The 16,959-nt window shown below is 37.0% G+C and overlaps 1 protein-coding gene and 1 pseudogene across 16 annotated transcripts in view; one reads left to right on the top strand and one right to left on the bottom strand.

The window, feature by feature from the left end:
- INPP4B (inositol polyphosphate-4-phosphatase type II B) overlaps positions 1-16,959 on the top strand; it is a 976,853-nt gene that overhangs the window by 418,815 nt on the left and 541,079 nt on the right. For 15 of the 16 annotated variants that reach the window (XM_049905358.1, XM_049905352.1, XM_049905340.1 and 12 more), the window contains one exon: positions 12,024-12,090. The gene's annotated coding sequence lies outside the window, so the exon portion shown is untranslated. Of the gene's footprint in view, positions 1-12,023; positions 12,091-15,989; positions 16,813-16,959 lie in introns of those variants that run through there. The other variant, XM_049905351.1, reaches the window with a different exon arrangement.
- Positions 1-16,959, bottom strand: part of LOC126057333 (histone H3.3A-like) — an 88,173-nt pseudogene that overhangs the window by 30,647 nt on the left and 40,567 nt on the right.

Below are 16,959 nucleotides of genomic sequence, written 5' to 3' on the forward strand. Positions count from 1 at the left end.
TGCTGGGCAGTGTAGGAGGTCAATGAAAAAGAGGAAGACCTTCAACAAGATGAATTTATACAGTGGCTGCAACAGTGGGCTCAAACATAGCAACGATTATGAGGATGGTGCAGTATCGGGCAGTATTTCCTTCTATTGTACATATGGTGTCAATAAGTCAGAACAAAACTGATGGCACCTAACAACAGTGAGCTGAAATTGACTGGTATTAGACATTTTGAATCAGACAATCATATGGCAACTATACCCAAACTCCGGAATGACAAATTAAAGAAGTATGGCGTTGTAGTCATTGTCAAAAAGAACATTTCAAAATCTATCCTGAAGTACAACGCTGTCAGTGATAGGATAATATCCATATGCCTGCAAGGAAGACCAGTTAATATGACTGTTACTCAAATTTACGCACCAACCACTAAGGCCAAAGATGAAGAAATTGAAGATTTTTACCAACTTCTACAGTCTGAAACTGATCAAACATGCAGTCAAGATGAATTGATAATTACTGGTGATTGGAATGCAAAAGTTGGAAACAAAGAAGAAGGATCAGTAGTTGAAAAATATGGCCTTAGCGATAGAAACAATGCCAAGATCGTGTGACAGAATTTTGCAAGACTAAAGATTTGTTCATTGCAAATACTTTTTTCAGCAACATAAATGGTGACTATACAGGTGGACCTTGCCGGATGGAATACACAAGAATCAAATCAACTACATGTGTGGAAAGAGACAATGGAGGGCTGAGTATCATCAAGAACAAGGCCAGGGGCTGACTGCAGAACAGACCATGAACTGCTCATACACAAGTTCAAGTTGAGGCTGAAGAAAATTAAAACAAGTCCACAAGAACCAAAGTATGACCTTGAGTATATCCCACCTGTATTTAGAGACCACCCCAAGAACAGATTTTATACATTGAATACCAGTGAACAAAAGCCAGACGAATTGTGGAATGACATCAAGAAGATCATACGTGAAAAAAGCAAAAGGTTATTAAAAAGGCAGGAAAGAAAGAGAAGGCCCAAATGGATGTCAGAAAGAGTATCTGAAATTTGCTCTTGAGCATAGAGTAACTAAAGCAACTGGAAGAAATGATGAAGTGAAAGAAAAAAAAAAAAGTGAAAGAGCTGAAGATAATTACAAAATGATTGCAGTGGTACATTGACAGGAACAGCCAGAAACTCAAGCTGAATTCAGAAGAGGACATGAAATGAGGGATATCATTGCTGTCAGATGAATCTTGCCTGAAAGCAGAGAATACCAGAAAAATGTTTACTTGTGTTTTATTGACTATGCAAAACCATTCTACTGTGTGAATGATAACAAATTTTGGATAACACTGCAAAGAATGGTAATTCCAGAATCCTTAATTGTGCTCATGTGAAACTTGTACGTAGACCAAAAAGCAGTCATTCTAACAGAACAGAACTAGGGAACACTGCGTAGTTTAAAATAAAGGTTTATTTCAGTGTTGTGTCCTTTCACCATACTTATTCAATCCATATGCTGAGCAAATAATCTGAGAAGCTGGACTGAATGAAAAAGAACAGGGCATCAGGATTGGAGGAAGACATGTTAACAACCTACAATATGCAGAGGATACAACCTTACTTACCGAAAAGGAGGAGGACTTGAAGGCCTTACTGATGAAGACCAAAGACTACAGTAGGGATTACACGTCAACATAAAGAAAACAAAAATCCTCACAACTGAGCCAATAAGCAACATCGTGGTAAATGGAGAAAAGATTGAAATTGTAAAGAATTTCATTTTACTTGGATCTACAATCAATGCCCATGGAAGCAGCAGTCAAGAAATCAAATGAGGTATTGCATTGAACAAATCTGCTGCAAAAAACCTTTTGAATGTGTTAAAAAGCAAAGATGTCACTTTGAGGACAAAGGTGCACCTGACGCAAGCCATGGTATTTTCAATTGCCTCATGTACATACAAATGCTGTACAATGAATAAGGAAAACTGGAGAAGAATTGATGCCTTTGAATTGTGGTGTTGGCAAAGAGTATCAAATATACTATGGTCTGGGAGAAGAATGAACAAATCTGTTTTGGAAGAGCTATAAAAAATTTTTTTTTTTTTTTATAGCCAAAATACTCCTTAGAAGTGATGATAGTGAGACTTAGTCTCATGTACTTTGAACATGTTATCAGGAGGGATCAGTTCCTGGAGAGGGACATCATACTTGGTAAAAAAAAAAAAAAAGAGAGAGAGAGACAGACCCTCAACAAGAGATGGATTGACACAGTGGCTGCAACAAGGATTCAAAGATAGCAATGATTGTAAGGATGGCACAGGACCAGGCAGTATTTTGTTCTGTTGTACATAGGGATGCTAGGTGTTGGAACTGATTTGGGGGCACCTAACAAAAACAACAACAATGATGTGTGAGCATGGGACATATAGATTTGTTGGTTTCCAAGAGCAGGAAAAATGCACACCTGAAATGGCCATCAGAAAGATAATTAACGATGGCACACTTTTGTTTTCGATCCCACTTAAATACTTCTCCTATTCATTGGATGAAAGGAAATCTTAAATACAAATGAAAAGATTGATCGACAAGTTTTATTTTAATTTTACTTCTCCGTATAGCTGATGACTTAAATTGTCTAATTCTTTTTTCAGAAACCAAGTCATCCAATGTTAAGAGCCTAATTTATCCGTAAAGGAACTGAGGGGCCTGAATTTTGTAGGTTAAATAATTTAGTTCACTTAGGATTCACTAGCAGAACCAGGACTGGGAATCTGTATTGCCAGATCCCCAGTTTTGAGCACTTTCCACTCTTCCATTTTGGCTAGGTTCTTCAAGAAAAATAAAAAGTAGAAAAGCTTTTGTTTTCAAAACACGAAAGCCTACACTTTGTATCGGGTTCCAAATTTGCTCTTGAACTAATGCTCAGTGCAACTTTGTTTTCTTCTGATGGGAGTCAAAGAAGTGATGAGTTTGTGATCTGAAGAGATATGACAGGCCTCTGATCTAGCAATTCACAAGTCTGCTTTGGATCCACAGGTTACCCAGGGAAATCATAGGCTGGTATAGAATCAAAGTAACAAGTGTGTGAAGCAGCTGTAAAAGGTCTTTCAGGTTGGAGAGCTGTGCAGCAATTACGAGGCACTGAAATTGGTCTAAAATAAGAGTGTAAAGAATACTCAGATGTTGGAGATACTTTTAAGGAGAAAAAAAATAAGGTTTCAGGAATATGTATTTTTAACTCAGTATTAAATAAGAATTTTCTGACAGTCAAAGCTTTCAGGAGATAGAATGATTTCCTTCCTGAGATAGTGAACTACTGAGCTCACTGTCACTGATGGTGACAACTTGTTCAGGGTATGGAGTAGAGGTAATTCAAATGGCAGGTGAGTTATTGGACTGTCTCAGTTATCTAGTGCTTCTATAACAGAAATACAACAAGTGGATGGCTTTAACAAAGAGAAGTTTATTCTCATAGTCCAGTAGGCTAGAAGTGTGAATTCAGGGTGCCGGCTCCAGGGGAAGGCTTTCTCTTTCTGTTGGCTCTGAAGGAAGGTCCTTGTGATGCATCAGTCTTCCCAAGGTCTGGAACCTCAGGTCCAAAGGACGCACTCTGCTCCCAGAACTACTCTCTGGGTGGTAGGAGGTCCCCATGTCTCTCTGCTTGCTTCTCTCTTTTATATCTCAAAAGAGATTGGCTTAAAACACTACCTAACCTTGTAGAACTTACCAGTATAACTGCCGCTAATCCATCTTATTACATTATAGTGGTTGGATTTACAACATATAGGAAAATCACATAAAATGGTGGAGAATCACACAATACTGAGAATCATGGCCCAGCTAAGTTGACAGATATTTTGGGGGAACACAATTCAATCCATGACATGGACGCAATAACTTTTTTTCCACAATACTCTAGCCTGAGATTCCAAGATAAGCAGGTAAAATTTGTCATTTAATTCTATAAACTACTAATGACGATGATGGTCAGATTGCTTTCCTTCATAAATGTATTTTCTGTTTAGTAAGAAATACATACTTATTCAAAGAATTTGAGAAATTTTAAAAGGTTGAGAACAATAAAAATTTCAGTGTTGCTTCGTCATCTGTTCAATCAGGTCTCTTAGCTGCAAACAAGAAAAAGGGAATCCATTGGAAAACATTAGGCAGGGCCGACTTCTCCATCAGGTACAGCAGGCCCAGTGCTGAGGGCTCACAATACTCTTAAGGGACCATTGTTATTAGGTGCCATTGAGTCATTTCTGACTCATAGTGACCCTGTGTACAATGAACAAAATACTACCCAGTTCTGCAAGATCCTTACAACCATTGCTGTGTTTGAGCCCCTTGTTGCAGCCACTTTGTCAATCCATTTTGTTGAGGGTCTTCCTCCTTTTCGCTAACACCCTACGAAGCATGATGTCTCTCTCCAGGGACTACTCCCTCCTGATCATATATCCAAAGTGCCTGAGATGAAGTCTCACCATCCTCGCTTCTAAGCTGCCTTCTGGCTGTACTGCTTCCAAGACAGACTTGTTCATTCTTCTGTCAGTCCATGATATATTCAGTATTCTTTGTCCACACAATTCTTCTTCAGTCTTCCTTATTCCTTGTCTGGTTTTGGCATGCATATAAGGCAACTGAAAAGGCCATGGCTTGGGGAGGCAAATGTTAGTCCTTAAAGTGACATCTTAGCTTTTTAACACTTTAAAGAGTTCTTTTGCAGATTTGTCCAATGTAGTACATCGTTGGATTTCTTGACTGCTGCTTCCATGGGCATTGATTGTGGATCCAAGCACAATGAAATCCTTGACAACTTGAATCTTTTCTCTGTTTATCATGATGTTACTTATTGGTCTAGTTGTCAGGATTTTTGCTTTCTTTGTCTCAGTGTAATCCATACTGAAGATGGTAGTCTTTGATCTTCATCGGTAAGTGCTTCAAGAAATGTTCTACTTTCTTTTAAAATATGAAGAAAATTAAACTTTCAGATTGAAGTGTTTTACTATGTAGTACTAATACATATTTCTACCTGTGCATTGGTAAAAATATAATTATGTATGTATATATACATCCACATATACATGTGCACTACTTGCTACCAGTTCCCAAGTCAACTCCCACTTATGGCGACCCCACGTGTGTCATAGTAGAAATGTACTCCATAAGGTTTTCAATGGCTGATTCTTCAGAAGTAGATATATGTATTTAAGAGCTTGGATGCTTACCAAAAGGTCAGAAGTTTGAATCCATCAGCCATTCCTTGGAAACCCTATGAGGCATTCTACCCTGTCCTGTAGGATCTCTATGAGTTAGAATTGACTTGACAGCAATGGGTGGTGTGGTGATTAGATATATGTATATTAATATGGCCTTCCATATACATATATGCTTTGCCATATATGTGTATGCATATATATACACACACAAACATACATATAGGTAATTCTCAGTTTACGACGGGATTCTGTTCTAGCAACTCCATTATAAATTGATTCTGACGTAAGTCGCATATCTTATTTTTTTTTAATTTTCATTATTATTGACATAGCTTGCTATACAGCAGTGTTTTGAATAATAAATCGTAACATTGAACATCTGCAGGTGAACATCTGAGAATGATAATATCAGCAAACTATGTACTGTAACATTGCATGCAGCATGTATTACTAACAATAAGATGTACAAAAAAAAAAACAGATGGTCATGAGTGCAGTTAGTCATGACTTGAATACCTGTATGCACATTACATATTCATGTATTATGCACATTAATATGCATTCATGTACACATATAAAATAGAGGGAGGGGCCCACAAAGGCGAGAGCGACTGGGGTCCACTAAAGTCTTAATGAACGGAGACACAGGGCTTGGAGGCTCCAACCCCAACCCCAAGCACAGCTCCAGGAAAAATATCTGGTGTTACTTGTGGTACAGGAACTCCTGTACTGCTGATGCTGGGTCAGTGGTAGGTAGAGCCTCTGCTTCCCTCTGCCTCTAAGAGCTCTCAGAATAGATTACCAGAATGGATTCTGTGCAGTAGGTGCTTCTGAGCTGAAGCCTTGTACTATGGTATCTTACTAGAAAAGCCTAGGTCACACGCATGCCTCACCCTAGTTGCAAGGAATCCTGAGAAATGGATTTCTGACTTGTATCCTGGTAGAGTGTAAACTTGGAAGGTGGAACATTTTCCAAACATAGGAGAGAGTTTCAAAGCTTCTGGAGAGCCAAAGCCACTTCACAAAAGCAGTTACTGCTAACTAGATTTTCTGGTAAGTGTAGGTTTTGTTTTTGTTCAGTAGTTATAATAATAAATATTAGAGTTGCAAAGATTAAGCACTTTTTATATGATAGGCATTGTGTTAGCACTCTATGTGAATTATCTAATTATTAATTTAAAATAATAAGAACACTTGGAGATAGGCAATATCATTGCTATTTTCTCATTTTATAAATGAGGAAACAAGCTTAGAGAGGTTAAGTAACTTGCTCAAGGTGATATAGTTAAAGAGTGGTGAAAATGGGAGTTGACTCTGAGTCTTGCCTGTGATGTTACACAATAGTCACCGATGAGATTAACACCAGTTGCCCCTGAGGCATCGTGACTTATGGTAACCCTGACTCATGATGATCCCATGTATGTTCGACTAAAACTGTTTTCAACGGCTGATTTTTCAGAAGTTGTTGCTGTAAAAAAATTAGCATAGCACACTTATGAAAATACCTCACGAGGGGGGTGTGGTTGGCAAACAGACATAGAAGGCACATGTTATTTGTGTAAAAATATGGTACTTCCCAAGAACAGATATACAGAATTGGAATTAATAGGTCAAATGCTATGAAACATTTTTAAGCCAATATCATGCTTTTATTTACTTTAATGATAAAGAAACAAATTTATTAATTCAGCTAGTAAATATTATGTTTTAATGGGTGGTAAAATGAACACCTTGTGCTAACTGTAACCCGTTAACCTGTTGCTGTCGAATTAATTCCGACTCACAGTGGCCCTAAAGGACAGAGTAAAACTGCTCCATAGGGCTTCCAAGGAGCTGCTGGTGGATTCAAACTGCCAGCCTTTTGGTTAGCAGCCGCGCTCTTAACCGCTGCGCCAGCAAGGATCCGACTATGCGTAGCGAGAATGATGCCTAGATACTCAAGTACAGGGTATGAACACTTTTAGAGCTATTAGTACGTTTTGTTAAATTCTTTTCCACAGAGAATCCAAATTACATACTCTTGGGGATGTATGAAAGTGGCATTCAAAGCAATAGCAAAGTGCAATGAAATATGAAAGTTTGTTCTTCCGTGACAGAATTATTCATCATTGTTTTAGTGGGTATTTCCTTAATAACTAGCGAGGTTGAACTTTTTTCCATATGTTCATTAATGAGTTGTTATTTCATTGTGAATTATCCTTTGAATACTTCTCATTTGGGTATTTAGTGTTTGTATAAAATAGATTTTGGTGCATTTCATTTGTTGCAAGTCATTTGATATCTGCCTTTGCCTCCTTCCCCTTATTGTTAAGCATGTGGAATTTCTGCATTTTACCCTAACCCAATTCACCAGGCTTTTTCTATGTAATTCTTTCTATGACTTATAAACTTCAGAAGTAGACTTGATCTCTCCAAAAAAGGTGATAAATGCTCAATTCCATGTTTACTTTTGTATTGGGCTTTATTTCTATTTACTTCTATAGTACATCCGGAATTTATATCTATGTCTAGTGGATGTATTTGATTTTGTTCCAAAAGACTCGACAATTATCTCAACATCATTTATTAATTCCTTTTCTTCTCATTAATTTTTGGTGGTTATCTCATCATACACTGAATTTAAATTCCCATTGCATATGCATCTATAAAATATTATGCCCATTTGTATCAATTTCTATTGTAATGAATATGGGTATTAATCTTTTTTTTTTCCTCCCACCAAATATTGTGAGGACAAAAAATGTATTGTCTCTTTACTAACTAGTATAGTGCTTGGCATATGACAGCCATTAAAAATTTGTTGAATGAATAAATGTGTAAAATAAGTTGTTTCTGGGATACTTGTATTTCCCACTAATCTGTGTACCAATTCCTGGGCCAGTTCTCCATTGTCTTAAATGTTGTGTTACAGTAATATGTTTTATCACTAGATAGACCAAACCCTCTGGTTAAAGTTTGTATTTTCTTTATGATCCTCAGCTTTTTCTGCAAATGAATTTTAGAAAAAATCGACAGGCTTGAAAATTAGGCCCATTGGAATTTTTATTGGAATTACCCTAAAAAGTATAAATTATTTTGGGAAGAATTGATATTTGTAGTATTCATATTTTTGCTATAGCTCCTTATTTCTTTTCATAGCTTGTCTATTTTTCCTTACTAAGCTACTCGTAAATAATTTATTGATTTTGATGTTACTGTTGTCATAGCTCAAGTGGTTGTTGCTATTGGGAGTTGCATCTATTGTTTTAAAAGTCACTATTTATTGCTATTATATAGAAAAGTTATTGATCATTATATATTTACATTATATTCTGAGACTTTTCTTGGAATATTTTATTGGTTCTAATAGACATTTTTGATAGCTTTTTGGTTGACCTAAAGGCCATGTTGAGTCTCATTGCCAACCAAATTCTAGATTGCCTTTACAATAAAGGATGGGACTTGAGGAACAAAAGTAAGATTTTAAAAACCTGCTTTGGGAAACAGGATTGGATGGTTTATATTTATTTTAGAGGCAGGTTATTGGAAGAGATTCTAATAATTATAAATCATTGGTAAAATAGGCATTTAAATGCTGAATTTTTTATGAGGAAATGTGTGAGTTTTTCAGGACCCCATGAGTATCTCCATACTTCACAATTCCCTTACATTCATAAGCAGTTCTCTCTAAATTCCACCCCTCTCAGCTTCTGCCTCTGGCATAATATCCCCAAACCTCTCACTGCTAGGGGCCCTTAACTTGGTAATACCTGAGCTGTCTGGGGTCACCAACAAGGCATCTCAAGCCTAGCTTTCTTCCAAGGGTCTACATGGAAAAGAAGGAGTCAGCTTGACTTTAGCTGTATGTCCATCACTCCAGGGGCCTGGAGTAGAAGGTGAGACAGGATATGAGTGATGAAAGCCTCATTCAGGGCCACAAAGAAATGGGCATAGGGACCAAAGAAGGAACCAGTCTCTGTGGTATAAGGTGAAAGTCCAGTAGAGGTCACTCCAACTTTTTTTTTTTCCTCGAATATTCCACATTTTAATCTAGATCAATAATGTTCAATTCTGTTTAACATCCAGAAGTTGTTTAAAATAGAATTTAGTGTTTTCTACTTAAAGAAAACATTTTTCCCAATTAAGAAAAATATCCTATTAAGTCATTTATTGTGAAAGTAATGGTAACTATTAAATAAGGCTTTTTGTTTGTATTAACTCTCTAGGGTGTTTATTTAAGGTGACCATACACTTCAGGGGGTTTGGGTAAATATTGTTTTTGCTATATCATGTGTACTAACTCATCGTGAATAACACCGTAATAGGGACAAAACAAGTCTGAAAGGCTCAGGCTCACATAACACATTTGATGGTTTTGCATCATAAACAGTTGCTTTTTGGGCTTGCACGATTATCCAGTTTACATTCGATATGCTTCATCATCATTGTGAGGCAGTGCCTCTCCTCTCTATGGCTCACTTGTATTTTTTTATATACGTCAAGTACCAGTTTGGACATTATGGACCATGTGAGATTGCAATGTCTTCTGTAAAACCACACTGAGTTTGCAAGGTAGACTCAGTACCTTTGCAGATATAATGACACCTAAAATATCAAGAGGAGACGTGCAATCTCCTCTGGTTATAAAGATAGGACACTTCTATCCACTATGTATACAATACAGCACAATGCATAGCTTTAGGTTGATTTGAAAAAGGTAAGAAAATGTATTACACTTTTGTTCAAGTGTTAGAATAAAGCTACTATCATGATACCTAATGACAATGACTAATTAGAAAAAAAAGTGGGTGTTTTTGCAAAGCCTACCTGAATAAAAGCTTGATAAAGCAAACTTACGATTTTTCTATTTTTCTGTTTTGTGTTTAGAAATCAATAGAGGGTTTGTGTTTTCCTTGACAGTAACGGAATGACTCGATTCTTATGATTTTCTCCTAACACTTACCTTAAAGCAACCCTGTATGTATTAGATTCAGACATGAGAAATTTTAAGAAAAAATTTGTATTCCTCAAATTAAGTAAGGTCTGATATGATTTAAAGCTTACACTTTGTAGTTCAATTTTCCCATGTTAGAAAAAATACATGAGAATGAAGGGAGATATATGGGAATATGAGTGAGAAATCTCATGTTATATCTGAATTAATAGGGCCACTGGAATAAAGTTCGTTTTGAACAAAGTACAGTGGTTAAAGAACGACTTTAAGTCCTATAAATAAGAGTTTTTACTCTCTTTTTAACAAATAAAAGGATATTTTTATAATTGATATTAAATTTATTATATGAAATTTATCATTCCTGATAACAAACTTAGAAAAAGAACCATGTGGCATTTTTATTGATACACTTACCAAATAACATATAACTTTTTTTTTTAATAAGCAACATAACATTGGTAAAATGGCAGTTATTATTGTCATCAGGTGCCCCATAGCGACCCTGTGTACAACAAAATGAAACACTGCCTGGTCCTGCACCATCCTCACAGTTCTTTTTATGTTTGAGCCCATCAGGTAAAATGCCTAAGGGTTCAAATTCAAATACTGACACTTAAACGAGCTAGGGGACTCTGTTTGGGTTATCTCACTTTTCTTTGCCAGTTTCTATAAAATGTGCACAGTAATAGTACCTACCTCATATGGCAGTTGTGTTAGAGGTCTCAAAGTTCACCTACCAGAGTCAATGATTTGCTAGAAGGACTAGCAGGGCTAGAACATCTGCAGTGAAAATATACAGATTAAAATCAGCAAAGGGAAAAGCCTCATGGGGCAAAGCCAGGAGACACCAGGCACAATCTTACAGGGGACTCACAATGGAGTCACATGAGACTCTCTTAATTTTCTCAGCAACAATTTGTGACAATGTGTGTGAAGTGTTGCCAACCAGGGATGCTCACCTGAGCCTTAGTGTCCAGGGTTTTAATTGGGGTCAGTCACGTAGGCATGCAGTGCCCTCATGACAGACCTCAACTACTCAGACTGCAGCCTTCACCTCCACCCCCAACCCGCCAAGCAAAAATAGGCGTTCCCATAAATTGCATTGTTAGCATTCCCATTAATTACATTGTTAGCATAAAGTCATCTGGTTAAACTGGTACAGCATGACTCAAGGCCTCAGGCGTACAAAAACAGATGTTCACCGTAAGTGCAGTGTTACCAAGGTCTCAGGTATACAAAAACACTTTTATTAGGCAGAATATTCCATGGGCTCAGACAGGGAGATTGCTAGTCCTGGAGACAGGCTTTTTCTTTGGAATTTTCAGGGTGTGAACAATCCAGGCCTGCTGAGTTAACCTTTTCTTGTCCAGTGATTATGAAGAAAAAGTGAGCTAATCCATGTAAATTAGAATAGTTCCTGGCATGTGTAAGCAATAAATAGGGGTCAGTATAATTTCTTCTAATAGAGCTCAGTGAGCTGAATGAAACAGAGTGCCATATTTTTATGCATATAACGCACATTTTCTACAATTTTTTGCCAACCACAACCTCCCCGAGAGATATTTTTGTGAGTGCTGCTATGACAGTTTTTTTACAAGTTGTTGTAAAAAAATTATCATACCACACTTGTGAAAATATCTCACGAGGGGATGGCACAATTTAAACAAATGTAGAAGGTGCACTTTTTTGTGTACAGTATGTGCAATAAGGAATAGAGACAAGAAATAGATATCCTCTGTGGAGCCTATGATAATAAGTTCCCAAGTTTGCAATGATGGGCATTACAACCGTATTAAATATTTTAGCTAGGAACACTTTAGGAAGAGAAGTTCCCACAGAGACACCAAATCCTAACATTTTGTCCTTTTGTCCTTTACAGGGCTCTGAAACCAGCAAAGCAATAAACAAAGAGCAGAGCTGTTTTGAGGAATACAACGATAAAGCAGGTACGAAAGTGATTTTCACTGATTAACACATAATGTTCATTTAGATCAATGCTTAATTCAAGCTTAATAACCTCCATTAGTAAAAAAAAAATTTTTTTAAATGCCAATTTGATCTCTTTGGGTATGTGTGACTGCATAGTATAGATGGCCAATCATATCCTAAAGAGAAATTAATTTCTAGGTATATATTAAATTAATCATGAAGATTTTATTCAGCTAGACCAAGTCTAGACAGACATGTGAAGGGATTAATTAATAATTATTATTTATTATTAACTTAACAGATATTCATCAACGGGCCAATTATATGACAGACACTCATCTATAAGGTGTTTGCTGATTTTACAGAATTAAACAAACACTCATGGTGAATCCTTTCCTCAAGGGGCTTACAGTGGGAAAGACATAGAATAATAAGAAATATGAACATATAAATAGAATCTTTGATAAATGCTATAAAGAGAAAGAGCAGGGTTCTGTGACAGAAAGTATTAGGGGACAAGGAGAAATGTACTGTAGATTGATTGGATAAAATGAAACAACAAAAAAAGAAACCCATTGCCATCAAGCCAATTCCAACTCATAGTGACCCTATAGGACAGAACAGAACTACCCCAAAGGGTTTCCAAGAAGTGCCTGGTGGATTCGAACTGCCAACTTTTTGGTTAGCAGCTGAACTCTTGACCACTACACCACCAGGTTTTCTGGGAGATGATATTTAAACTAAGACCAGAAGTGTGAGGAAAAGAGTGCAGGCAGATTGAACAGCATTGATTACAGAAAATAATTGAAAAAAGGACAGTATGACTGAAGCAAAGTCACAGAGGTGGAGGCATAAGATGGAGCTGGAAATATGAGAACTGTCCTGGTCACAGAGGGCATTGATATCCAAGGTAAGGTGCCTTCAAAACGCCTTCACATGGCTGCTTTCTGCCCTTGACATTTCTGTATGATATCATTCAATCTTTTCTCCTGGTCCTCTGAATATAAATATTCTCATATCTACCACCCTACCCCTAACCCTTGCCATCTCCTGTTGGGAGTACAGTGTAAATGACTTTAACCGTGCAAAGGTGTTCTCAGTGTATTCATTCCTCTGAACACTAATTTAAAATATGTTCTATATAAAATTGTGGTAGCAAAATTCTGAATACTGCAACACTCAGGAGCTTCATGAGCATATTAACATAGGCTATGAGAAGTTCTACAGACGTGTGTGTATGTGTGTGTGTGCAAATTTCTGTGTATTTGTTTAACTTGATGTTTCTCAGCACTATTTTCTTGGGTTAGGAAATATTTTAAAGGCTTCTATTTTAGAAATAAACACTTTAAGAGATTCCTCTTACTGCTGAGGCTGGGCTACTTTTATGTAATGACCTATTTGATTGCTATGCACATTAAATAAAGAGAATTTTTGAGAATCTAGATAATTTCAGCCCCCCCCCCCAAAATAAAAACCATCTGCTTCAGTGGTTTAGCTTTTTCAGGCAAAAGATTATTCTTGACCTGAATTATACAGTTAATCACTTCAAATATTGATTATACTTCACATGTGAAAATACAGCTTTAGGTACCAATAAGCAGCACTGGGGTACTTAGCATACTAAATAATTTTCAATATCATCATTAGTAATATTTGCTCTCTTAAATCAAGCAGACAAAAGAGAACCACAAGAAATAATATTCACATCTGGGATTTTCTGGATCATATTCCTTTATTTTTTAAATTGTATTTTTTAAATTGGGCCGGTGTGTCCGTTTGGTGTCATTTTGTTTTATGGGCCTGTCTAATCTTTGAACTATAAAGGTATCTATCTGGGGGCCATACTTTCAGGGTTTCTCCAGTCTTTTTCAGACCAGTAAGCCTGGTCTTTTGTGTGTGTGTGCGTGTGTGTAAGCTTCGATTTTTCTCTACATTTTTCTCCTGTCTGGGACCCTCTATTGTGATCCCTGTCAGAGCAGTCAGTGGTGGTAGCCCAGCACCATCTAGTTGTGCTGGACTCAGTCTGGTGGAGGCCGTGGTGGTTGTGATCCGTTAGTCCTCTGGACAAACCTTCCCTTTGTGCCTTTAGTTTCCTTTGTTCCACCTTGCTCCAAACAGGGTGAGACCAGTGGAGTATCTGAGATGGCGACTCACAAGCTTTTAAGATCCCAGACACTACTCACCAAATGTAGAATGTACAACATTTTCTTTATAAACTACATTATGCCTATTAAGCTAGATGTTACCCGAGACCACGGTCCCTGCAGTCTCCAGCACGGTAATTTGGTCCCTCAGTGAGTTTGGATGTGTCTATGGAGCTTCCATGACCTTGCCTTGGAAAAATTGTGCTGGCTTGCCCAGTATTGTGTAGCCTTACTCTTCATCAAACTTACCACTTACCTATTGTCTAGTTAATATTTTTCCCTCTCCACCCTTCCTCTGCCTCGTAACCATCTAAGATTATTTCTTTTCATGTGTAAATCTTTTTATGAGTTTTTATAGTAGTGGTTTCATGCAATGTTTATCCTTTTGTGATTGACTTTATTCAATCAGCTTAATGCCCTCCAGATTCATCCATGTTGTGAGATGCTTCCCGGATTCATCATTGTTTTTTATCGTTGTGTAGTATTCCATTGTGTATATGTACCATAGTTCGTTTAACCATTCATCTGTTGATGGGCATCTTGGTTGTTTCCACATTTTTGCTATTGTGACCAATGCTGCCATGAACATGGCTGTGCATATGTTTATTCCTGTGACAGCTCTTATCTTCTCTAGGCTCAACTCTTTTGTTGAGTTTCTTTCTAGATGTCCTGGCTTTTACTGAGAGTGGTGTGTTGAAGTCTCCTACTGTTATTGTGGAACTGTCAATTTCTGTTTTCAGTGCTGTTAGAGTTTGTTTTGTGTATTTTGGAGATCTGTCATTGCATGCGTAAGTATTTATTATGATTATGTCTTCATGGTGGATTGTCCCTTTAATCATCATATAATGCCCTTCTTTGTCTTTTATGGAGCATTTTGTTTTAAAGCCTATTTTATCTGAGATTAGTATTGCCAGTCCTGCTCTTTTTTCGTAACTGTTTGCTTGATATATTTTTTCTATCCTTTGATTTTTAATAGATTTATGTCTTTTTTCTAAGGTGTGTCTCTTGTAGACAGCATATTGTTGGGTCCTGGTTTTTTATCCATTCTGCCACTCTCCATCTCTTTATGGTTTCATTTAATCCGTTCATGTTCAGTGTGATTATTGATAGGTGTGAGTTTATTGCTGTCATTTTGTAGTTTTTATTTTTTTGTGGTGTGTGTGTGGCACTGACATTTTCTTTGTTCCTTTTACTCTTTTGTGCTGAATTCCTTTTGTTTGTGTGTTTTTTGTTTTTGTTGTTTTTATAGATTTTGTGTTTACTGAGACTTTATGTTTTTTTTCTTTATTTTGATGAGTAGGTTGGTTAACTTTGTGGTTACCTTCAAATTTATACCTATCTTCTTAAATTTAAACAAGTCTTTTATTACTTGATAATGCCTTGATTTCTCCTTTTGAAAGCTCTATACCTACACCACTTATTCCCTCTTTTATTTTTCTGGCATTGTTGTCATTTACAGATTTGACATCTCTGGTTCCCTGTTGTAAATATTTTAGTTTTGTTTTATCCTTGAGAGTTCATTATCTAGGTTGGTATCTGGCTAATGATATCTTAATGTGCTAAATTCAAGTTGTTTTCTGATGTCGTTGGTTCTGTAACCGAAGTACTTCTTTTAATAATTCTTCTAAGTTTAGTTTGGTTTTTATGTGTTCCCTTAATTTCTGTTTATCTGGAAATGTCCTAATTTTGCCACCATATTTGAGTGAGAGTTTTGCATGATATATTATTCTTGGTTGGCAGTTTTTTTCTTTCAAGATTTTATATATGTCATCCCATTGCATTCTTGCCTGTATGGTTTCTGCAGAGTGATCAGAGCTTAGTCTTATGTTTCTGTTTTGTATGTGGCTTTTATTTTTTTCAAGCTGCTCTCAGGAACCTTTGTCTTTGGTTTTAGTGAGTGTGATTATGATATTACTTGATAGGGAATTCAGAACTCTAATATTCAGTGTTCTTCAACAGATGAAAGAAAATGCAGACAAAAATAAGGAAAAAATAGGCAAAATCATGGAAAAGACAGACAAAACAATGGATGAAATCAGGAAAATAATACAGGGACAAAATATCAAAATAAATAAACAACTAGAAATCATACAAAAACAGCAATTTGAAATCCAGAAGATAAACAAGATTTCAGAAACGGAGAGTGCGACAGAAGGTTTTTAGGAACAAACTTGAAACAATGGAAGACAGGATTGGCATAATTGAAGACAAATACTTGGAATAGACCTTGTTTAAGGAAAAATCAGAAAGAACAAAGAAAATTGAAGAAACCCTGAGAATGATGTGGGATACAATCAAAAGTGAAAATATGCCTGTGACCGGAGACCTAGAACAGGGGAGTAAACGGAAATTACAAAGAGGGTCATTGAAGATTTGCTGATAAAAAACTTTCCTGATATCATGAAAGGCAAAAAGGTGACTATTCAAGAAGCTCAACGAATCCCATATAGGATCCCATACGCCCTGTCTTCAGTCCTTTGTGGCTCGGGTCCAAGATGATGAATCCGGGTGGCAGTGACCTGGTATTTCTCCAGCCAAGTGACAGTGGCCCCTTAGCAAGCTGTGGAGGCCTCCTACAGGGAAGAAGCATGGGAGGTGAGAAACCAGGTGGTATTCCTGGTTACCGGGTGCTGTGTCTCCCATTGGGAGCTCCGTGAGGTTGCTTTCCCATACTCCCTGTTTGAGTTCTCTGGTGGCTGTAGCCAAAGGTCGTGAATCCAGCCACATTAGCTGGTATGGGAC

Source organism: Elephas maximus, chromosome 13, assembly GCF_024166365.1.
Source record: "Elephas maximus indicus isolate mEleMax1 chromosome 13, mEleMax1 primary haplotype, whole genome shotgun sequence".
Taxonomy (NCBI): domain Eukaryota; kingdom Metazoa; phylum Chordata; class Mammalia; order Proboscidea; family Elephantidae; genus Elephas; species Elephas maximus.